The sequence below is a fragment of the Patella vulgata genome, chromosome 6, assembly GCF_932274485.2.
Source record: "Patella vulgata chromosome 6, xgPatVulg1.2, whole genome shotgun sequence".
NCBI lineage: Eukaryota > Metazoa > Mollusca > Gastropoda > Patellidae > Patella > Patella vulgata.
In genome coordinates this window covers 8,833,345-8,859,688 of record NC_065884.2, presented here as the reverse complement: position 1 = coordinate 8,859,688, position 26,344 = coordinate 8,833,345, and the positions used below count along the sequence as shown (strand labels likewise).

At 35.4% G+C, this 26,344-nt stretch overlaps 2 long non-coding RNA genes across 4 annotated transcripts in view; both read right to left on the bottom strand.

The window, feature by feature from the left end:
* The window catches only part of LOC126824973 (uncharacterized), a 44,724-nt gene extending 31,541 nt beyond the window's left edge, over positions 1-13,183 (bottom strand). The window contains exon 1 of one of the 3 annotated variants that reach the window (XR_008788386.1): positions 13,154-13,183. This is a non-coding gene — a long non-coding RNA (uncharacterized LOC126824973). Of the gene's footprint in view, positions 1-5,394; positions 5,414-7,568; positions 7,713-13,153 lie in introns of those variants that run through there. The other 2 variants (XR_008788382.1, XR_008788387.1) reach the window with 2 other exon arrangements.
* Positions 13,184-17,748: 4,565 nt separating this feature from the next.
* On the bottom strand, positions 17,749-25,237 carry LOC130013075 (uncharacterized). The gene is made up of 3 exons (XR_008788389.1): positions 24,070-25,237; positions 22,866-22,883; positions 17,749-19,464 (listed from the first exon to the last, which is right to left on the bottom strand). It is a non-coding gene; the product is annotated as an uncharacterized LOC130013075 (long non-coding RNA).
* Between the last annotated feature and the right edge of the window lie 1,107 nt (positions 25,238-26,344).

Sequence of the window (26,344 nt, the reverse complement as noted above, 5' to 3'; positions counted from 1 at the left end):
TGCTACCTATTGATATACATTAAAAACCAAAAAGAAACAGGAAACAAATAATGTATACAATAAAAGGGTTCTTTAGCAAGCGGTTGTCATGCAAGATACACCCACATTTGCAAAATATAGACTGAGAATAGAGAAATTCAATAGGACTCCTATACTCTCATTGCCTCATTTTTTCACAACCAATTTGAAAAGAAAATCAGATGATCAGGGAATAGAGATATTCAATAGGACTCGTCCTCCCATTGTCCCAATGCTCCACAATAAATTTTAAAAGAAAACCAGTTAAATATTCAAGATTTACTACTATAATTTAATCTGTGATACACATGCTCACATAAGCTCAGTTTTAAAAATAGTGTCCATATTGGTCAAGGTTATTGTATAGTTTAAGGGAAATATAACAAATTGGGAACAATGATCAAAATATACATTGTTTGATATGTTGATTTATTGTTTGATATGTTGATTTATAACATCTTAATATTCCCAAGTCTACTGTGTATTAACAATATAACTAACAGTGAATATACATCATATATCCCCCATGTTATTAGATACAGTGTTGAATACTGATCATTATAAACACAAATATAAATTTGGTTTGATCTGTAATACAAGTGTATTTCCTAAATAATGCAAGATTCAAGATATTTGTTCAGCTTAATGTGAATCGGACAAAATCAGTAGTCTCTAGAGAGTCTATATATATTTGGGGAATGCTCCCTAGTTCGTGGGTTCATTAGTCATCTATTATTAGGGTTGGGTTAGGGATTCGGGGAATGAATTTGTCCACCGATATCTATCAATAAGGAGAGGGTTGGGTTAGGTTTGTTGATACCCATATTTATAGTATTTCTTATAGCTGCGGACTAGTGAACCCCTCTCATATGTTTAAGAAACGCAGGCTTTATGCCATTTATTTTGACTACTGCCGCACTTTTGATTATATCTATGGAATAAAATTAATTTTAATTTATGGACATGATAAATCGTAATTTAAATCGTTTATAGCTTGATGTGTAATGGACATGTTTAAAAATAATGAAGATACTAATAATAAATGTGAAATGAAATACAGGTAAGGTAACTAATAGTCTTTGTAAAATGAACAATAATGAATTCTTATGAACATAGCTTAATATCATTATTATTAATCGAATATTTAAAATTTTATATAGTAAAGACAACTGTATTGTGATAAGGACTCAACGGTAAGGATGGTCCATACTTTGAAAACATTTATTACAAAAATCTAATCATGGGGGGGGGGGCTGAATGGTTAGCACGTGCGTGCTGTATCATAAAGTCTGTCATTGAGTCAACTGGCGTGGTTTCGAATCACTGGTTGTACCTGACAAGGAGTAGGGTCGCCTGTCCAACTTCGTGGGTTTTCTCTGGGTCCCCCGGTTTCCTCCTACTGCTAAAGACCCCTACGCGCAAGCGAATTATGAAAATAAAATTGAACCATGTGTTAGTCCCGAAGTGACCTAGTACGTTAAACCCCATTTCTCTCTCTCTCTCTCTCTCTAATCATGGATCTTGGATCGGATTGACCTTTATAGCCCAGCCTCACTAAATAAAGGTTAAAATAGTGTAATATCAATAATATATTGTTGCACCGCAAAATGATTCAAGATAATAACACAAACATAGAACATGTTAAATAGTTATTTTACTTATAAGAATTTATAGATAGCTTATGACCTAAATTTTGTCCCAGCAGTGCCAAGTCTGACTAAATTTTTTTTTTTATTTGTATGGACTGCCACTTCAAATTAGGGGGTCAAGCCTTTTGCAACTGATGACCATATTATTTGATCATTGGCTTATGGGTTATAATATCATTTCATTTCAACTTAGATCAGGCTGACCTTAAAAATATCTTTGTTTCGCCTAACGCGACCGACTAACTAAAACCACCCCCGACTTAAATTATTTTATTGCACTTTTCCACGATCTTTTTATTTTATTTTGTGTGTCAACCTGAAATATATCACGAGAGTTATTTCCCTTTACTATGGCTTGATTCATTATTGAAACTGGTTGATCAAGACGAAAGCGTCATAGGTGTCGCTTCTCAACAAAATGGTTGCAGACGAATACACGTCCATTCCCACGAAATGATTCTGCTTCTATGTCTGTGGTGCGTAGTTTTAAACATGACGACGATATTTTCAATATCCGTTTTCGAGAAAAATGAAGGCACAACCCGCAGTATCGTTAAACACGTGATGAAGGAGTTTCACACTTCAAGTTCGTGGCAAATCGTTTGCGAGTCGGGCATCACGAAAAATTCCCGATGTCATTCACTCATTTATTTTTTTGCCAATTGAATAAAGAAGACGAATGTTTCCACCCGGAAAATTATTAAGCTGTCAAATTAGCTCTTAAGTTTAATAAAAAAAACTTTCAGTTCGTTACTTTTTACGTCAGACCCCAAATTCATTAAACAAAATTAATGAATCTGTAGTATACAGCTAATAAGTTTTCTGTATTGATTTCTCTAACTTTAAAAAAAAAATCTGAAAAAAAACCCGACCTACCGACCCTTCTCCTCGATTGTGGGTCGGGTTTGGTGAAACAAAGATATTTTTAAGGTCAGCCTCAGCTCTATTTTTAGCAGATGTTGGGTTTTCCCAGCTGGTGGTGCACCCGATTAGATTTTATTACATACTTCGAGAAGGTATTTGTTGAGTAATAAAACCTTCTAGTAGTTTATCGAGGGCTGGCCGTCCTTACCGCATGGTACAAATAAAACCTTCTAGTAGTTTATCGAGGTTCGGGTGCTTCCGGGGTCCAAAATGGCCGCTTTATATAAATGAGAATTTTGGGGATAACTAACCCGAACCCTAACCCTTTTTAAAAGACTGAACATGGGTCTAATTTAGTTTTTACTTCTCTTAAAAGGGTTAGGATTCGGGTTAGTATTCCCCTAAATACTCATTTGTATAAAGCGGACATTTTGGTATGAGTTCTGGCTTGTTCTGGAATGTGTTGCTTCTAGTGGTGATAATATTTGTACAGTGTGGTAAGGACGGCCAGCCTTCGATAAACCACTAGAAGGTTTTATTACTCAACAAATACCTTCTCGATGTATGTAATAAAATCTAATCGGGTGGGTAAAGAGGCATTTGGTCATGTAAAATTTACTAATAGTTTAACCCATATAGTAAATGACCATATATAATGAAATACTAATGTTTGACCAGTATAGTAAATGACCATATATAATATAGTTAATATAGTGGTGATAATATTTGTACAGTGCGGTAAGGACGACCAGCCTTCGATAAACCACTAGAAGGTTTTATTACTCAACAAATACCTTCTCGATGTATGTAATAAAATCTAATCGGGTGGGTAAAGAGGCATTTGGTCATGTAAAATTTACTAATAGTTTAACCCATATAGTAAATGACCATATATAATGAAATACTAATGTTTGACCAGTATAGTAGATGACCATATATACTATTCAAAAAAAGTAGGGGATATTTGATTTTTAAGTGTTATTAAAGTCACCTAATGAAACTGACGAAGAAACAAATGACAAAATGAAATGAAGTTCACATTCATCGATTTATTCCAAATGATCGTTAGACTAAGTAAGGCACAGACTGACCATTATAAGGGTAAAATGATACCCTGGGTCAAACAGCAAAGTTACCACAGCATCACAACCAAGTAAGTAACGGGTAAATCCTCCTCTGTTTGCCAAACAAGCATTGATCCGACGTGGCATACTCCTAATGAGACGTCTAAGGTCATTTTGGTCCAGATTGTCCCATTCCTGTTGCAACGCAGCAGCAAGTTCTTGGACATTGGCAGGACGTTGTTGACGTTGACGTAACCTCTGTCCAAGCATGTCCCAGACATGCTCGATGGGGGAGAGGTCGGGACTCAGTGCTGGCCAAGGTAATGTGGTGATGTTCTGTTGTTGGAGGTAACCTGTAACGATCCTGGCCCTGTGACATCTTGCGTTGTCATCCTGGAAGATGAAACGGCGGCCATGACGTCGTGCGAACGGCACAACATGGACTGCCAAGATGTTGTCCCGGTAGTACTGGCCTGTAACACGCCCTACAACAACATGTAAAGCCGTTCTTCCAGCAACAGTGATGCCTCCCCACACCATAACAGAACCACCCCCAAATCGATCATGTCTGATGACGTTAACGTCTTGGAAGCGCTCGTTTCGACGACGCCACACCCTCCTACGTCTGTCCAAAAAATCAACAGTGAACCTTGACTCATCTGAAAACATCACATTGCTCCAGCGTCGATTATCCCAGTGTTGACGATCCCTACACCAACGACATCTTGCCTGAATGTGATGATCCCTCACACCAGTGTCTGTTTGAAGACGAGCACTGATCTGATTTGCTGTGATGACACGATTTCTCAAGGCCAAGGTACGGATAAATCGATCCTGGGCTTGAGTTGTCGCCCTTGGTCGACCTGAGCGTGGTCTGTCCTGTACAGATTGTGTATCACGGTATCTGGACCATAGCCTGCTTATGACAGACTGAGAAACATTCATTGTCCGCGCCACAACCGCCTGTGTTGTGCCGATCTGTAGCATGCCAAGGGCACGTAACCTTTCATTTTGGGTAAGCCGACGCATATCAAAATTTGTTTTCTGGTCACTAAAACAATTAAACTGATGTTTCCACCCTGGAATTCAATGTCACAATGACTGTAACATTCAAAGTCAGAGTCGTGCAAATCTTGGGTTGGACCCCCATGATGATCCCAAGCATCACCTGCATTCCATGCGGTAGCTATTGGTGCGTTTGGGCGTCACATGTAACTGGAAATGTTTCTTCTGTTAGGTTCTATAGTGACTTTTTTCGTAGTCATTTGCATATTTTAGTATTATGCCCCCAAAATCAAATATCCCCTACTTTTTTGGAATAGTATATAATGAACTAATGTTTAACCCATATAGTAAATGACCATATATAATGAACTAATGTTTGACCCCTATAGTAGATGACCATATATAATGAAGTAATATTTCACCTGTATAGTAATTGGCTATACAATATATTTAACTAATGTTTGACCCTAGTTAACTAATGTATTTGACATACAGTAAATGACCATGGCTACCTATATATAATTAACTAAAATATGGCTGCCAATATATAATGAACTAATGTTTCAGCCATTAACGTATTGTATAAAGGTGTTATATGTCACCAGTATAGTATTAGTTAGAGGTGTTATAGTTAGAGTGTATATATTCATCAAAGCATGTATAAGGCGTTTTGTGTCACCCGTATACAGGTTGTTTCAAGATCGCTGATATAGAAACCATTGTATTTATATTGATCAAAACGAATGTTACTTGATCTTTACAAAATAATATAAACAATATAAATGATTACTTACATCTTCTGACATCTTTATTCCTTACAATAATTAATACTTCGATTCTCAGCCAGACAGGTAGCAATGGGGAACCCCCTATAGTGACAACGCGTGTTTCAAGTCTCTTTCACAACACTATTAATATTATTGTAAAGACTGGAATATCGAGACTGCCAATCACGTGTTTTCTCACAAAGCATTCGGCACACTTAGTTGACTTTGAATAACATGGCTCAACGTACTGCGTTTATCACAAATAACATCACCAAATGTGCAATAGCGTTAAGTCAGTTTTAAAAATAGTGTCCATATTGGTCAAGGTTATTGTATAGTTTTAGGGAAATATAACTGATAATTATAAACACAAATATAAATTTGTTTGTTCTGTAATACAAGTGTATTTCCTAAATAATGCAAGATTCAAGATATTCGTTCAGCTTCATCTGAATCGGATAACATCAGTAGTCTCTAGAGAGTATATATATATATTTGGGGAATGCTCACTAGTCCGCGGGTTCATTAATTAGTCATCTATTATTAGGGTTGGGTTAGGGATTCGGGGAGTGAATTCGTCCACCGATATCTATCAATAAGGAGAGGGTTGGGTTAGGTTTGTTGATACCTATATTTATAGTATTTCTTATAGTTGTGGACTAGTGAACCCCTCTCATATGTTTAAGAAACGCAGGCTTTATGCCATTTATTTTGACTACTGCCGCGCTTTTGATTATATCTATGGAATAAAATTCATTTTAATTTATCAACATGATAAATCGTAATTTAAATCGTTTATAGCTTGATGTGTAATGGACATGTTTAAAAATAATGAAGATACTAATAATAAATGTGAAATGAAATACAGGTAAGGTAACTAATAGTCTTTGTAAAATGAACAATAATGAATTCTTATGAACATAGCTTAATATCATTATTATTAATCGAATATTTAAAATTTTATATAGTAAAGACAACTGTATTGTGATAAGGACTCAACGGTAAGGATGGTCCATACTTTGAAAACATTTATTACAAAAATCTAATCATGGGGGGGGGGGGCTGAATGGTTAGCACGTGCGTGCTGTATCATAAAGTCTGTCATTGAGTCAACTGGCATGGTTTAGAATCGCCTGTTGTACGTGACAAGGAGTAGGCTCGCCTGTCCAACTTCGTGGGTTTTCTCCGGGTCCTCCGGTTTCCTCCCACTGCTAAAGACCCCTACGCGCAAGCGAATTATGAAAATAAAATTGAACCATGTGTTAGTCCCGAAATGACCTAGTTTGTGTCGAGTGGACATTAAACCCCATTTCTCTCTCTCTCTCTCTCTCTCTCTCTCTCTAATCATGGATCTTGAATCGGATTGACCTTTATAGCCCAGCCTCACTAAATAAAGGTTAAAATAGTGTAATATCAATAATATATTGTTGAACCGCCAAATGATTCAAGATAATAACACAAATTTAGAACATGTTAGTTAGTTATTTTACTTATGACCTAAATTTTGTCCCAGCTGTGCCAAGTCTGACCAATTTTTTTTTTATTTGTATGGACTGCCACTTCAAATTAGGGGGTCAAGCCTTTTGCAACTGATGACCATATTATTTGATCATTAGCTTATGGGTTATAATATCATTTCATTTCAACTTACATCAGCTCTATTTTTAGCAGATGTTGGGTTTTCCCAGCTGGTAAAGAGACATTTGGTCATGTAAAATTTACTAATAGTTTAACCCATATAGTAAATGACCATATTAATGACCATATATAATGAACTAACGTTTGACCCCTATAGTAAATGACCATATATAATGAACTAATGTTTGACCTGTATAGTAATTGGCTATATAATATAGTTAACTAATGTTTGACCCTAGTTAACTAATGTATTTGACATACAATAAATGACCATGGCTACCTATATATAATTAACTAAATTATGGCTGCCAATATATAATGAACTAATGTTTCAGCCATTAACGTATTGTATAAAGGTGTTATATGTCACCAGTATAGTATTAGTTAGAGGTGTTATAGTTAGAGTGTATATATTCATCAAAGCATGTATAAGGCGTTATGGGTCACCCGTATACAGGTTGTGTGAAGATCGCTGATATAGAAACCATTGTATCTATATATTGATCAACACGTATTGTACTTGATATTACAACATAATATAAACAATATAAATGAGTACTTACATCTTCCGACATCGTTATTCCTTGCAATAATTAATACTTCGATTCTCAGCTAGACATGTAGATATGGGGAACCCCCTTCAGTAATGACGCGTATTTCAAGTCTCTTTGACAACACTGTTAATAATACTATAGTAGAGACTGGAATATCGAGACTTGGCAGATCACGCGATTTCTAACAACATAGCATTCGGCACACGTTGTTGACTACATATAATTGACTCAACATATTTCATTTATTTCAAACGAGTCCACCCAATGTGCAATCGCGATAAGTGTGTGTCGTATTATATCCAGATGAATTAGACTTTGAATGAAATAATTACACCCATATATTTCATTAACTACTAGTTCTATATGTTTATATTTAAGATCAATCACAGATTAGCTTTACAAACTAAAGCAGTATTTTATCTATATCTAAATTTTTATCCACATGTATTTGAAATAATGTGTATACTGTGTGTACAAATATATCTAACTTTAAGCGTTAGCTCACTTTTAGTTCAATGTTAATTTTGCTCTATGTTCCGCGTGTGGAAAACCCGATAACTCATGCATGCATTGAAAGGTATCTGGAGTAAGACTACTAATTATGTCCTCGTCCATTATAATGTTAGACAATCAAGATAAATTGAGTTGGAGGAATATAAACATCAATATTGGAGGTCTACAAACCTCATACATGTTAATTGCACTAGGGGAGTTGCCATTTTGACGGGCAGTTTTGGTCCAATTTGTCATGAAATTCGAACTCAACTGCCATTATGTTGTAACGGTGATACATTTGAACGGCTTTTTCAAATCAAATAAAAATTGTGGGCTTTAGAGAATTCACAAGCTAAAAGCGAAATTTTTCGTACAATCAGGGGTAATAATCTGTAACGTTACAATTAGAACCGAGATCGTTGGAATATAATTGTGACGTCTAGAGTGTCCACAAGTTAAAACCACGAATTTGTGTACAATCAGCGACCATAATACATGCAGATATTGTCGGATATGCGCCAATATCGAAAGTGATCGAGATTTGTGTGATACCAAAATTGAAGGGTCACGTGCTCTTGAAGGGTCACGTGCTCGTGATATATGATTTTTTTTCGTCTTGACATGTGAATTTTTCCGTCTTGACATGTGAATTTTTTAGTGTTGACATATGAATTTTTTCGTCTTGACATGGGTATTTTTTTTGTCTTGACATGTGAAAAATAATTTTGTTGAATTGTTTATACAAACCGAATATAGTAGTAAAATATTTCCGTGAACAGTATAAATTGACTTGACTATAACAAAATACAAGAGCAGCAATGGAAAAAAAATAATCTTTATTAAATCTTTATACGTCGTTTTGTACAGAAAAAAATGCTTGGAAGGATATGAAAAAATTGTTATATACTCGATTTTTTCTCTTTCCATGCACAAAAACGGTCTTGCAATTAATTCCGCTTTGGGTTGCCATAACTGTGTATTAAAAAAATAACTCACAGTAAATGTGCATCATGTAACCCCCATGTTATAAGATACAGTGTTGAATAGTGATCATTATAAACACGAATATAAATTTGTTTGTTCTGTAATACAAGTGTATTTCCTAAATAATGCAAGATTCAAGATATTTGTTCAGCTTCATCTGAATCGGACAAAATCAGTAGCCTCTAGAGAGTCTATATATATTTGGGGAATGCTGACTGGTCCGCGGGTTAATTAGTCCACCGATATCTATTATTAGGGTTAGGGTTGGGTTAGGGATTTGGGGAGTGAATTAGTCCACCGATATCTATCATTCAGGAGAGGGTTGGGTTAGGTTTGCCATATTTAGAGTATTTCTTATAGCGGCAGACTAGAGTGAACCCCTCTCATATATCTAAGAAACGCAGGCTTTATGCCATTTATTTTGACTACTGCGCCGCGCTTTTGATTGTATCTATGGAATAAAATTCATTTTAATTCATGGACATGATAAATCGTAATTTAAATCGTTTATTATAGCTTGATGTGTAATGGACATGTTTAAAAATAATGAAGATACTAATAGTATGTGTAATGAAATACAGGTTACTATAAAGTATTTTAAATTGAACAAACATGAATTCTTTGAATATATCTTATTATTATTATTAATCAAATATTTAAAATCTTTATATGGTAAAGACAATTTTGTGTTGTGATGACAGTGTCTGGTCATTCAAATGGGACGAAGGCTACCTGGCTGAAACTCAACAGTAAGGATGGTCCATACTTGCAAAAACTTTTATTACAAAAATCTAATCATGGATCTTTTTATGGTAAAGACAACTGTGTTGTGATAAGGACTCAACAATAAGGATGGTCCATACTTGGAAAACATTATTACTAAAATCTAATCATGGATCTTAGGACTTTCACCAAATCGGATTGACCTTTATAGCCCCACCCACCCCCTCTAAATAAAGCTTAATACCAATAACATATTGTGTAATACCAATAATATATTGTTGAACCGCAAAAGGATTCAAAATAATAACACAAATATAGAACATGTTTGTTAGTAATGACCAACAGATTTATGCTTATGACCTAAATTTTGTCTAAGCAGTGCCCAGTCTGACCAGTTATTTTTCCTTTATGGACACCGACTACAAATTTTGGGGTGAAATCTTTTGCAACCGATGACCATATTATTTGCCCATTAGCTTATGGGTTATAATATCATTTCATTTCAACTTACATCAGCTCTATTTTTAGCAGATGTTTGGTTTTCCCAGCTGGTAAAGAGAAGTTTGATCATATAAATTGACTATTGTTTAACCCATATAGTAGATGACCATATATAATGAACTAATGTTTGCCCCGTATAGTACATGACCATATATAATTGATAAAAGTTTAACCCAGTAAAAGTAAATGACTATATATAGTTAAACATACATTATGGAAGAGCTAAATCTGCCTATTGTATGTCTTTCGTTAGGTCCGAAATGTTATATAAACTATTAATTAGACATTAATTAACGTATCCAGAACATAATCAACTCTCGATGTCAACGCTAGCCTGAGATAATTGTTGGATTATGATCCGATTTGCTGCATAACTTTCCTTCTCGCTTTAACGATTAAATGGATAATCGAAACAATGATTTCTGCCGTACCGACTTTGGTAATGATGACCGAGGCTATGCCGAACTTTCGATCGCTAATTTCTTGGTTCATAGTGGATCAATTTGACTGAAATTTGCAGCAAATTGCCTTTACATTATCTAGTTTTTAACTATTATAGTGATAACTGCCAACTCGTTATCTAATCTCCCATAATGTATCTTTAACTATTGTTTATAGTAGATGTAATTAACTAATGTATTTGACAGATAGCAAATGGCCATGCAAAATAAACTAAATTGTGGCTACCTATATATATAATAGTATGACTATAATTGTGGCTACCTATATATAATTAACTAAAGTATAACTACCCACATATAATTGTGGCTACCTATATATAATAAACTAAAGTATGACTATAATTGTGGCTACCTATATATAATTAAAGGACAATATTGGTGCCAGTCTTATCACATATGTGTTAGAGCTGGTTAAACACATTCCAAATATACTTTTAACACAGAGATCATTGCTACGATAGCTGAGTAATACAGGTTTCCCGTATCTCATCCAAATCCTGAAATAGTATCTTTAAAACGTAGCGAAGCCTTAAAGGCTTGTTCAGACTGGTTAGTAGACAACAAATTATCCCTCCATTTAGGTAAAACTGAATGCATGTTATTTGGCCCAAGTAGAAAACTAAAGAAAACTAGTAGTTTTGAAATAGTGTGTAATGATCATGTCATTCAGGCAACAGATAGTGTAAAATATTTAGGTCTATATATTGATCATTGTCTCTCTGGTGAATTAATAGTTAATAATATTATTAAAAAGGTCAATACCAGATTGAAATTTTTATATAGGTATAACAAGTCTTTAACAAAGTATACTAGGAAATTATTAACCAATGCTCTTATACAATGCCACTTAGATTATGCATGTTCAGCTTGGTTCTCAGGCTTAAACAAGAAGCTGAAGAACAAACTACAAATTATTCACAACAAAGTTATCCGATTCATACACGGCTTAGGTCCCAGAGATTCAATTACCCAAAATTTGTACAAAGATTTAAATAGTTTAAATCTTGATAATAGAGTCAAACAACTGAAACTGAACCATGTTCACAAAATCTTTCATAATGTGTCTCCGGTGTACATGAAAGCCAATTTTCGCTTAGTGAGGGATGTTCATCTACATAGTACTAGATCAAGTCAAGCATTTATAATTATGTTGTACCAAAATGCAAAAATAATACCCAATACTCAACTTTCTACTATTCAAGTATTCAGGCCTGGAATGAACTTCCAAACCAACTTAAATCAACAGAGAACATTGGCACTTTTAAGAAAAATGCTAAACAACACTTGCTAGGAAAACAAATACAAATGTGTTAGTTTATGTATGTATACCCCGATGTCTTTCATACCTCTTTGTACTTCACATCCCTTATGGTACACACACATTTCACTATTTATTGTCATATTCCATCCTTCATCGTTCATTAATGAATCTGCCCCTCTATGATGACATAACCTGATCCTCCCCCAAGGACCCCATTGGAAATAAACCTAGTGTTATTTTAAGCAGGTTTTTATGGGTTATCCTCAAGAGGCTGGTCATCCATGACATCATTACTTTTTCTCTCATCAAAACTTTCTCATCTTATTATCATGTAACTTCATATGATCATCTATATTGTCATGTATGATATGCCTCTTGGAAGAATAAATAAATAAAAGTATGACTATAATTGTGGCTACCTATATATAATTAACTAAAGTATGACTACCCACATATAATTGTGGCTACCTATATATAATAAACTAAAGTATGACTACCTACATATAATTGTGGCTACCTATATATAATTAACTAAAGTATGACTATAATTGTGGCTACCTATATAAAGTATGACTACCCACGTATAATTAACTAAAGAATGAGTCATATACGTATTGGAGCCACGATGGCAAAGTGAGTAAGGCGCTGGTTCTCTAGCGTGAAGGTCGAGGGTTCAATCACGGTGTTGGCCGAGAAAGTTCATCGGGTTTTTCCGGCGTGGTTTCCCCTTGTCAGTGGTTTCCCTCATAGCGTACTGTATAACGTATGCGAGTCTTCATTAGCCTAGTCGGAGCAGAACAGTAGGAGGAAGTTAACCCCCATTTCATTTCATTTCATTTAACGTATCAAGGGTTCACCGTAGAACCGGATTCTTGTCTCACATCACTGAAAATGGCATTTCGGTGCTTCTGGTTTTCGAAATTTTCAGTGATTTCGCCTCCCGTGCGTCCCCTATCCATAGTCTCTGGATCTGCCCTTGCATATATTGTAGGTTAGAGGTCATATATAGAGACGAGTGTATACTATGTATACTATAAAGGCGTTGTGCGTCACCCGTATACATGTTGTGTGTTGATCGCTGATTATAGAAACCATTGTATTTATATTGATCAAAACGAATGTTACTTGATCTTTACAATATAATATAAACAATATAAATGAGTACTTACATCTCCCGACATCGTTATTCCTTACAACAATTAATACTCCGATTCTCAGCCGGATGTATTGCTATGGGTAACCCCCTATATTAATGACGCGCATTTCAAGTCTCTTTGACAACACTGTTAATACTATTGTAGAGACTGGAAAATCGAGACTTTGCCCATCACCCACTTTCTAACAATACCAGCATCCGGCTGACATAGTTGAGTACCTAGTGACTCAATGTACTTGGTTTATTTCAAGCGATACCATCCAATAGATGTAGCGATAATATTTAGATAAAATTAGACTTTGAATGAAATAATTACAATCAAATATTTCATAAACTAGATGTTCTATAATGTTTATATTTAAGATCAATCACAGATTAACTTTAATAACCAAGGCGGTATTTTATCTATAGAAATGTAACCAATGCAAAATTTTATCCACAGTTTATTTGAAAATAGTGTGTATACAAATATATCTAACGCTAAGCGTTAGCTCTCTTTTCAAACGTGTAGGGGGGTTGGATGGCCGAATTGTTAGCACGTGCGCGCTTCGCTGTATCATACGGTCTTTCATTGAGTCAACTGGCGGTGTTTCGATTCCCCGGTTGTACGTGACAAGGAGTAGGGTCGCCTGTCCAACCTCGTGGGTTTTCTCCGGGTCCACCGGTTTCCTCCCACTGCTAAAGAAATAAAATTGAACCATGTGTTTGTCCCGAAATGACCTAGTTTGTATCGAGTGGACGTTAAACCCCATTTCTCTCTCTTTCAAACGTGTTAATTTTGCTCTATGTTCCGAGTGTGGAAAACCCGGTGACTCATGCATGCTTTGAAAAATATCTGGAGTAAGACTACTGTGGGATATAAACATATATTTTAAGTTTCAGCAAAATCGTATTACATACTTTTACACTATTTGCGTAAAGGGGGAGGAGGCATATTGTCGAGCAGCTTCTGTCCGATTTTTATAAAATTCGAAGTCAGCCATCATTATGGTGTAACGTTGATTTAAAACATAGATATGACGTCACCCTTTGGTGTTTTTAACCAGTATATAGGAGAATGTACGCTTTTCTTAAACAATCGTCTATTATTTATAAAACTGTCCATTGTTTATTGAAAATAATGGACAGGTTTACAAATAATAGACACTTATTTGAAAAATGAACATGTATTTTGGGATAATTTATTCTCTGTACAGTACAAAACATGAAATTACTTTAAAACTTCATAGTTACCGAAATGTCAAATGACCGAATGTTGATTTCACGTGTTTGTCTACATAAATAATTCCTTTATATCCGCCCGTTATATGTCACTTGTCCGTTTAATAGTACGTTGGGCACTAGATCAATGATACGTTTTTATACGCCCACATTTTCACACCGTCTTTGTGGACACACTACAGGTCATAACTTGAAATATAGGTATATATCCCAAAGATCTCGATTCCTTTCGATATTGGCTTGTATGGGACCGTAACTTCGTGGATTATGGCCCCTGATTGTACACACTAGAAGTCACAATTTTTAGCCCATTTTGAGGAAACTGTGTTTATAACCCAAAGATCTCGATTTCTTGCGATATTGGCGGATATCGGACCGTAACATCCTGGATTATGACCCCTGATTGAACAAAAAACGTGTTTTGAGCCTTTACGGGGTTCACATAGCCATCAATTTTTCACTCTGTAGAAATGTTCATATTCGTATGTCCTCGGTCCATACTATTCATTCGAATAGGAGTGTGTACACCGTTTACCAGGGCATTCCATTTGTTGACGGACGAAAGGAGGCGAGGATATATTACGCCCATGCTTCAATGCCGAGGAGGGGCATATAAGTGGTATCAGTTGTTCTAGGAAAATTAAACATACTCTGCACTAACTTTTTGTTCTCATCTATATGTACTTTAGCGGGGTTAGATGGTCGAATGGTTAGCACGTGCGCGCTGTATCATAAAGTCTGTCATTGAGTCAACTGGCGTGGTTTCGTTTCCCCGGTTGTACGTGACAAGGAGTAGGGTGGCCTGTCCAACCTCGTGGGTTTTCTCCGAGTCCTCCGGTTTCCTCCTAGTGCTAAAGACTCCTACGCGTGTACAAGGTTCTTAAAACAATTGTTGAGTTGCCCAACGAGCGTGTTTCTAAAATCAATTTCTTGTTCCAGCTTTCTGGTATGTTTCGTAATAAAGTAGTCTTGATTATCCCGGCCTGTCAATCAGACGGAGAATGATGGGTAGACTGGTTAAGCGAGACTATTTTCAAAACAAGGGCATGTAACCTATTTTCATTCAAATGTGCCCGAATTTTATGACCGACACTCGTAACCATTTTTCAGTCTATTATTTATTGATGGTTAAATGGTCATAGCTTATTAATTATAACATGACCGTTTATTTAGTGAATATAAATGTGCGAAACTGATATAAAAGCTTGTTTAATTGTCGAGTTATTTGGAGATAGCTATTTATGGTTGGGCACCCTAACAAAAGACAACTTCATTCGCAGATCCTACTGCAGTGAAGGCAAGTAAAACGAAATTTTGAACTCTAAAAAACGAAACGAAAAAGAATCTGTGTTTTAATCAGATTGTCTCGTTTTGAACTGTAAATTTACTTACAAATCTCACATACGATCTCCACTTGAATCTTATGTGTAGGACTAGCAGGATACCCGGCTTCGCTCGGGGGTCATAACTCCGAAACCGGAAGTGGTAGACTTACGCCACCTGGTCTATGTTACTCCCCGGTCCGAGCTACCCCTATACCCCAAATTTCAGACTCGGAGCAGATGTAGCCGCCAACCCCGAACAGACAGACTTCGCTCGGGGGTCATAACTCCGAAACCGGAAGTGATAGACTAACGCCACCTAGCCTATGTTACTCCCCGGTCTGAGCTACCCCTATACCCCAAATTTCAGACTTGGGGCAGACCTAGTGTAGCCGCATACCCCGAACAGACCGGCTTCGCTCGGGGGTCATAACTCCGAGACCGGAAGTGGTAGACTAACGCCACCTGGCCTATGTTACTCCCCGGTCCGTGCTACCCCAAGACCCCAAATTTCAGACTCGGGGCAGACCTAGTGTAGCCGCCAACCCCGAACAGACAGACAGACAGACAGAAAAAGGACAGTCACAAATATATATATAGATAAATTGTTGTAATTTATGTAATTCACATAAAATCTTAAAATAACAAGTACAGAAACGATCAAACGGAATTGATAAATCGGAAATCGGAATTAATAGGGCGCTGTCCACATGGGCGTCACACATTGGGGGTCCGGGGGGGGAGGGGGTCCTGCCCTATTTATTTACAACAATTATTAGGATTAGTTAAGATTTATCTGCATAAAACCTGTACATATCCCAATATGTTGGTGTGATGTTTTAGTTTAACCCCGTAAAATATGCCAAAACAGTGTTTACAGAAGATTGAAACTTTAAATTTGTTTTATGGGGGGAGGGTGATCCTCCTACACCCTCCCTGTCGCGCTACATCGGCTGCTGCGCAGCCTCGCGCCTCCGGCGTCACAGATTGTCAACATTTTATATAATTTCATTTGCCCCCCCCCCACATTATATATTTCACGGCTACGCCTCTGGCTGTCCACATCATATATTATTAGGTCAATACGGCAGTGCTAGGAGAGTCCGAATAACGACACATATTAAGTGTAGTTGTGATTACAGTATACCGTTCTCAGAATTTGAGGATGTTCGAGTAACGACACTTGTAAGTGTAGTTGTGATTTAAAAAACAAACGTCCTCGGAATGAAAGGATACAGACTGAGATTTACTGCAATGAAATAATATAATTTTAAAATCAAAATACAAATAAGAATTTATTTTAGTTTCAGAATACATGACTAGATTTATTGTAATCAAAATAATTTTTATAATTTAAAAATTAAAATACAAATATGAATTTATTTTAATTTCAGAATATAGATACATATTTATTGTAATCAAAATATAATTTTAAAATCAAAATACAAATTAGAGTTTAATTTAATTTTAAAATACTGATATACATTTTTTTGTAATTAAATTCATATTCCAGTTAGGAAAGAGCTAAATGAGTATAATAAAATAGCACGTATGACATTGGTAATAAAACGTATATAAATATAAGTATATGATGTTAAGTATATGCTTTGTGACATATATCAATTAAATCTCGACAGTAGTAGTGATACAATGAATCTGAATCGTTCAGTTTGATGTAAATCAAGTGAGATGCAAATGGCATCTGGTAGGTGTTAGTAATAAAGAGAGAGAAATGGGGTTTAACGTCCACTCGACCATAACTAGGTCATTTCGGGACTAACGTATGGTTTAATTATATTTCAATCATTCGCTTGCGCGTAGGTGTCTTTAGTAGTGGGAGGAAACCGGAGGACCTGGAGAAAACCCACGAGGTTGGACAGGCAACCCTACTCCTTGTCACGTACAACCGGGGAATCGAAACCCCGCAAGTTGACTCAATGACAGGCCGTATGATACAGCACGCACGTGCTAACCATTCGGCCATCCACCACCCCCACCCCCCCGTGTTAGTAATAAACCATATAATACAAGTATATATACTCTTCAAAAAAAAGAAACGCACAGCCCATTTTTCATTTTTTTATTTGAACGAGATCGTTGTTTCCATAAATCTTATTTGTTTTTAATGTCATTAAGGATAAAAGAAATTCATTATTGGTTTTAAATGTAGGGTCACTAATAATGACTAGTCATCCTTTATGCCGAAATTTGTGTTCGCTTGATTGCACCAAGACATATGAATTTAACAACGAGCTTTTCGCATGGAACCTAAATCTAAAGCCTTTAAAATCCCGGGGTTCCCGGTTTCGAAATCCGTTGCACATGTAAACACTCAAAGAACCAAGTGGTGCCACATCTGAACGAAGACCAACGCAACAATGCTCTTGGTCGATTACAAGCAGTTGAATCCCAGACAGATGTAGCCAGACTGTTGAATGTTCCCTGAGTTCTATTTTACGCCTTTGGGATAGGTACCGAGAGCGAAGTTCAACACGTGACCACCCAAGCTCAGGCCAAACAAGAGTGACCCCACCTGTCCTGGATCGCCACTTCCGGTTACGTCATTGGCGGAAACGGTTCTCCACAGCGACCTCTACTGCAGCAACAGTTCCCGGACGGCGTATAATCTCAGACCAGACAGTCCGTAAACGCCAACGTGAAACCGGATTACGAGCCAGGCGTCCCTGTTACAGCTCCTGTTTTGAAATACGCCGACGTCGTGAAATCCAACTTCAGTGGGTTCAGACACAAAGGGTATGGCCACAGCAACACTGGAGAGCAGTTTGGTTCAACGACGTGTCGCGGTTCCTGTTGTAACGAGGCGATGGTAGAGCAAAGATATACCGACGACAAAATGTCACATGGCGTTTTTTTTTTTTGGAGAGTCTATTATGATGTTACATACACATGTTGTTTTATGACATATATTAATTGACTAGCAGGATACCCGGCTTCGTTCGGGGGTCATAACCCCGGAACCGGAAGTGGTAGACTAACGCCACCTGGCCTATGTTACTCCCCGGTCCGAGCTACCCCTATACCCCAAGTTTCAGACTCGGGACAGACCTAGTGTAGCCGCCAACCCCGAACAGACAGGCTTCGCTCGGGGGTCATAACCCCGAAACCGGAAGTGGTAGACTAACGCCACGTGGCCTATGTTACTCCCCTATACCCCAAATTTCAGACTCGGGGCAGACCTAGTGTAGCCGCCAGACAGACAGACAGACAGAAAAAGAGACAGACAAACGAAAGTCACAAATATTAGTATAGATAGATGTAATTAAATCTCGACGGTAGTATGATCAAATAAATCCAAAAGTTCAGATTAATTAGCATTATGACTGATCCCAGGCGTTGATCTGATCTGCGACCTTACAAATAAACAATAGATAAAAATACAAACCAAAATTGAGGCTGATTACCCCCGTAACGTTTAGTCTGATCCGCGAACTATTTATAGCTAATCAGCATCTCCGTTTACAAATAAACAATAGACAAAATAGTCAGAAGTGAGGCTGATTTCTCCCGCCTTAATTCCAAAATAAATAGACGACAAATAATAAATAATTATACTTTAACTATGTTTACTCAACATCCAACTTATTGCCTCATAAATAGCCACGTCATGTTAATCGAGAGTTTTATTTTGAAGACTAGGAATAGATTGCTATTTTTGCAGACAAAATTTTAGCAACCACTGTAATCAAACTTTAGACATATAAAGGTCGGTTGCTATGGGTTGATATTATGTAGGTCTATCTTTATATTCTAGTGATGATTTCTGAAAAAAAAAAAACAACGTGTGATCAGATACATTCCGTTCTAATACGTAAATCATAGTCAATTTGAACAGATTCGCGTACTATAAGATATTAGTTACGAAAATTCTTGCTATTCTTCAAATATGTAGTAATCGATTTTATGCGTATAAGTTGTTTATGTATGTTGAATACAAAAACGTCAGTGGTATCAATATTGACAGTTTAGTCCGTTAACTGAAGTGCAGCAAGAATTTTTGTTTACGGTAATATTCCATTCCTTGGTTTAGAATATTGGCTAACCAAAGCCGTGAACCCGTTATCTCCGGTCTACACAACCGCGGGTTTCATCATGGCAGTCCAATTCAAATGAATTTGTGTTTTTGAATCGCAGATTTCTACTTGAAAATAGTGTTGAATTATTATAAATTTGTGTTAGATTTGTCGAGAAATGATTCCATTTGGCGAATAAAGAAGAATCCAGGTGAACAATAGAAGGTAACGATTCCAAAATAGCCCTGGAACAAAGGTAGTGAAAAATGTTATTTTCATATTCATATAACGTTAAGAGGCCAGCTTCTATCAGACATCGTCACTAAAGTACCTAATGTAGACCTTATTATCGTAAAGCCCGTCACCAGTGCAATATTATATACACAAAGAAAAAAATAAGCACCTTACGTATTTTTTTACAATGACTTGTTACTAAGTTTGGCGCTGAGACCCTGATAATATAACCTCGGACAAACAAATTTGATTTGCAAAAATAGATCTTTGACAATAAGAAAACATATACAGTTTATCCAATTTTTCTTATTTCAATCACCATTATGAAAAAAAATCCAAGATGCCGTATTTAAGCCAAAAAGGAGTCACAATAAGCGTGAAGTCGCAGAGTCAGAAACACAATTCAACATCGTGATTGAAGATGAAAATGTCATTTAGATTCCACGGATGACGTTGGTGACACAAATCACCAATAGCTGTTTTACCCATTATTGATGATATGCACCTTCATACTTTCACAATCATGATTCAAATCTGAAAATTGGACAAACTCTAAATGTTTTCTTATTGTCAATGATCTATTCTTGCAAACCACATTTGTTTTTCCGATATTATGTTTTCCAGGTTTCAGCGCCAAGCCTAATAGGACAAGTCATTGTAAAAAATACATCGGGTGGGTGCTTAACTTTTTTCTTTGTGTGTATGTCGACCTATTAGTACATCCGTCGTCAGTGTAATGATGGATATTCTGTAGACATTACTATTATAACGTCGACCTGTTAGCATGTTCGTCATCAGTGTAATGATGAATAATGTGCAGACCTTACGATTGACACGCCCACCATTAGTGTAATATTTTATACGTTCGTGGGCTTAGTACAAATCGAACAAAATAGCAGGCGACAATGGTCATTCCTGTATAAGTTTTAAGAAATATTGTGACCATTGAAATATAGTTTTGATCTTAAGAGTGCTGGCAAGCCTTGGACGAAGAGTTAAAAAAGAATTTGAAACATCTCAAAAAATGATGCAACAATTTTAACTGGGGACTTGACATCAGCCTGTAGATGCAGTAATATTGTTCAACCTCCTTACAGGAGGCTGCCAATTTCTGTGGCGCAAGATGCAGAACTTACCGTTAGAACGCCTATCATCAGGGTAATAGTATGTATACCTTACTATCAATCTGATTAAAACACCGATCCTATTTCGTTTCGTTTTTTATAGTTCAAAATGTCGTTTTCCTTGTCTTTACTTCACTAGGATATGGAAGAGTTATTATATAACCCGCGTTCTAGATCATGTGAGGGATTAGCCAATGAAACGGTCTGCTACGACAAGTTTTTGGTGCGAAGTGCACAGAACTGTTGGTAACCTACAAATCAACGCTGATTGGTTAATCAAATGTCTGACGTCATAGGGTCAAATGTCTCTCGTATGACCTCTGACCGGTCAGATCTTCATGAAAGTATAAAAAACGAATCGAAATATAGATCTGTATTTTAATCAGATTGACCTTACTATTGTAACATTTGTCACCAGTGTAATAGTATGTAGACCTTACTATTGTAACATCTGTCACCAGTGTAATAGTAGGTTTATCAACGCCAGTCATCAGTGTAATAGTATGTAGACCTTACTATTGTAACATCTGTCACCAGTGTAATAGTATGTAGACCTTACTATTGTAACATCTGTCACCAGTGTAATAGTATGTAGACCTTACTATTGTAACATCTGTCACCAGTGTAATAGTAGGTTTATCAACGCCAGTCATCAGTGTAATAGTATGTAGACCTTACTATTGTAACATCTGTCACCAGTGTAATAGTATGTAGACCTTACTATTGTAACATCTGTCACCAGTGTAATAGTATGTAGACCTTACTATTGTAACATCTGTCACCAGTGTAATAGTAGGTTTATCAACGCCAGTCATCAGTGTAATAGTATGTAGACCTTACTATTGTAACATCTGTCACCAGTGTAATAGTATGTAGACCTTACTATTGTAACATCTGTCACCAGTGTAATAGTATGTAGACCTTACTATTGTAACATCTGTCACCAGTGTAATAGTAGGTTTATCAACGCCAGTCATCAGTGTAATAGTATGTAGACCTTACTATTGTAACATCTGTCACCAGTGTAATAGTATGTAGACCTTACTATTGTAACATCTGTCACCAGTGTAATAGTAGGTTTATCAACGCCAGTCATCAGTGTAATAGTATGTTGACCTTACTATTGTAACATCTGTCACCAGTGTAATAGTATGTAGACCTTACTATTGTAACATCTGTCACCAGTGTAATAGTAGGTTTATCAACGCCAGTCATCAGTGTAATAGTATGTAGACCTTACTATTGTAACATCTGTCACCAGTGTAATAGTATGTAGACCTTACTATTGTAACATCTGTCATCAGTGTAATAGTATGTAGACCTTACTATTGTAACATCTGTCACCAGTGTAATAGTAGGTTTATCAACGCCAGTCATCAGTGTAATAGTATGTAGACCTTACTATTGTAACATCTGTCACCAGTGTAATAGTATGTAGACCTTACTATTGTAACATCTGTCACCAGTGTAATAGTAGGTTTATCAACGCCAGTCATCAGTGTAATAGTATGTAGACCTTACTATTGTAACATCTGTCACCAGTGTAATAGTATGTAGACCTTACTATTGTAACATCTGTCACCAGTGTAATAGTAGGTTTATCAACGCCAGTCATCAGTGTAATAGTATGTAGACCTTACTTTTGGAACGCCTGTCGTCAGTGTAATAATATGTATATCAACGCCTGTCATCAGTGTATACATTAATATTAGAACGCCCTACTTAATAATAATTACATGATGTAGAAGGTTGTATTAGTATATCCAGTCCTGTATAATAATATAATGACTTACCTCTGGTAATCCTCCTCACTATAAAATAATTATGAAATATTTATTAGCATCAAATATAATTATGTAATATTTATTAGCATCAAATATAATTATGTAATATCAAATATAATTATGTAATATTTAATAGCATCAAATATAATTATGTAATATTTATTAGCATCAAATATAAACAGCAAGTTATTCACGATGTAAGGACCCTAAATATCAACACCAGGTTTAATTGTCTCTGTCTAGTATGATTAATTAATAAATTAGAGCACGTTATTCACTATACAAGGGGGATCACGTGGCTAAGTGCGTAAGACGCTAGCTCGCTAGCCTGGAGGTCGGGTGTTCGATCCCTGCATTGGCCGAGAAAGTTCATCCAGATTTTCCGGCGTGGTTCTCCCTTGTCGATGATGCAGGACGGAGGGGCTGACAAGGAAAGCTGTCTAGTCGTTCGGATGGGACGAAAAACCGAGGTCCCGTGTACACATTGGCGTGCACGTAAAAGATCCCTTGGCAGTTGGAATTCGATATAAGAGTAGGCCGTAGTGCCGCTGTCCGGGCAAAATTTCCCTCATAGCACACTGTATGGCGTATGCCCGTCTTCATTAGCCCAGGTTAGGAGCAGAACAGTAGGACGTTAAACTCCATTTCATTTCATTTTAAATGTCAACAGTATTATTATATTTTTAAAAACTAATTCTAAATAGTTATTTTACTATTGAGAATACTTTTAGTATTTAAAGCTATTGATCCGATAGATTAAATTATATGTATTATTGTGTTATTTGAAAGAAAACAGCTTTGCCTGTCGAAAGTCTTATGCAATGTTAAGACATTTCTCCAGAATTTCACAGAGATCGAATAATATTGACCTGAAATGTCATAGCACAATTTTCTCTTTTTCCAAATTATTCATGGAATTGATGACATCTTACAGAGCAGCGCGTTTGCATTCGATTTAGTATATAGGTCTATAACATCTTATTCTATGAGAGGTAACGGCTAACGGCTGTCCTCTAAATCATTTTCAATTAGTAAGATTGTGTAGCAAGAAAGATCTAGGCTATTTTCATATACATTATTAATAATTAGGCCTGACCACAGTTTTAACCGTTTATTTATCATATTGTTTTCATCCTGAACTTCAAGTTTGTGGACAGCCGAATTCAAAGTTAGCTAGCAGAAAACAAATATATAAATAATTGAAAAAACTCACCTAATATACTCGAAGTTCCTATTCAAGAAAGAATTATAATTTTATTAATTTACAAACACATTCAAAAAGAAATAGAATAATGTATTAATATAATATGGAGAAATGGGTTTAGCAATAAATATCTAACTTTGGTATGGTAATAACAGAAAGGTTATCATCACTAAACTTATATTAGTCGTTCGGATGGGAATAAAAACCGAGATCTCTTGTACACATAAGCGTACATGTAAGTGATCTCTTGACAGTTGAAATTTGAAGTACGCGTAGTCACAAAGTTCCTCATATCACATATCTTCATTAGCCCAGTCGGTGTAGAAAAGTGGGACGTCAAAGCATATTTCATTTAAGTTGGGGGGGGGGGGGTGAATGGCTAACGCGTGTGCGTTGGATCAGAGGTTCTGTCAGTTGGCGTGGTTTCGATTACCCACTTGTTCGTGACAAGGAGTAGCGTCACCTGTCAAATTTAATGTGTTTTCTCCGAGTCCACCTGGTTCTTCCTACTGCTAAAGACCCCTATATTATGTTAGTCCCGAAATATATATTATGTGGCGGTAGGAGGTGTGAATTTAGGGGTGGCAAAAGGGACATTGTCAAACTCTGCCATCCAAGAAAAGTAATACAATTTTTGAATGTATGTCCAGTTTTGTTAACAGATTGTACCCCCCCCCCCTGGGTAATACACACTAATTCGAACATCAACTAGACCATTTCAAGACCGACATGTGGCTCTCATCTTCATTACGAAACCTCTCAGAGAAAACTCACGAGGTTATTCACGGTACAATCCGGGACCAAACCACGTCTCTTTAACCGATGACACACCTTATTTTCTAAAGGGCACTCGACAACAGCCCCAGCCCCTTCACCTCATGAATAAAGTATAATAAGATTAGTTAGTGTGGTTAATTAATCAAAGCGACATTAAATTTTCGTTGAGGCTCCTCTCAACGTCATCAAGCGAAATACTTATTATCGTTTATACATATCTTATCTTTAAGCCACTTGAGAAAGTGCATATAGACTATACGTCATCAGATGAAGTTATCCGGCTATCAATATAGAAACTCATTTAAACATCATCTTACCTCATACACCTGTAATAAAAGCAATCAATATTTATTATTATTTAAAACAATTATGTAAAGCAGCAACTCCACAATATTAGAACTGATATATTTCTATATTATTGTTATATTCTCCATAATATTAGAATTACATATATCATTTTATGCTTAATACAGTATTACAATTACATATATTATTTTATATTAAATATAAAATATAATTTTATATAAATATAATTTAATATTTTATATTAAATGAATTATATTTTCCATAATATTAGAATTACATATATCATTTTATGCTTAATACAGTATTACAATTACATATATTATTTTATATTAAATATAAAATATAATTTTATATAAATATAATTTAATATTTTATATTAAATGAATTATATTTTCCATAATATTAGAATTGATTTATTTCAATATAATTATTATATTCTCCATAATATTAGAATTGAAATATTTCTATATAATTATTATATTCTCCATAATATTAGAATTGATATATTTCTATATAATTATTATATTTTCCACAATATTAGAATATATATATATTTCTATATAATTATTATATTTTCCACAATATTAGAATATATATATATATTTCTATATAATTATTATATTCTCCATAATATTAGAATTGATATATTTCTATATAATTATTATATTTTCCACAATATTAGAATTGATATATTTCTATATAATTATTATATTTTCCACAATATTAGAATATATATATATTTCTATATAATTATTATATTTTCCACAATATTAGAATATATATATATATTTCTATATAATTATTATATTTTCCATGATATTAGAATTGATATATTTCTATATAATTATTATATTTTCCATGATATTAGAATTGATATATTTCTATATATTTATCATATGTTCCATATTAGAATTGATATATTTCTATATAATTATCATATTTTCCATGATATTAGAATTGAAATATTTCTATATAATTATCATATGTTCCATATTAGAATTGAAATATTTCTATATAATTATCATATGTTCCATATTAGAATTGATATATTTCTATATAATTATCATATTTTCCATGATATTAGAATTGAAATATTTCTATATAAATATCATATGTTCCATATTAGAATTGATATATTTCTATATAATTATCATATGTTCCATATTAGAATTGATATATTTCTTTATAACTATTATATTCT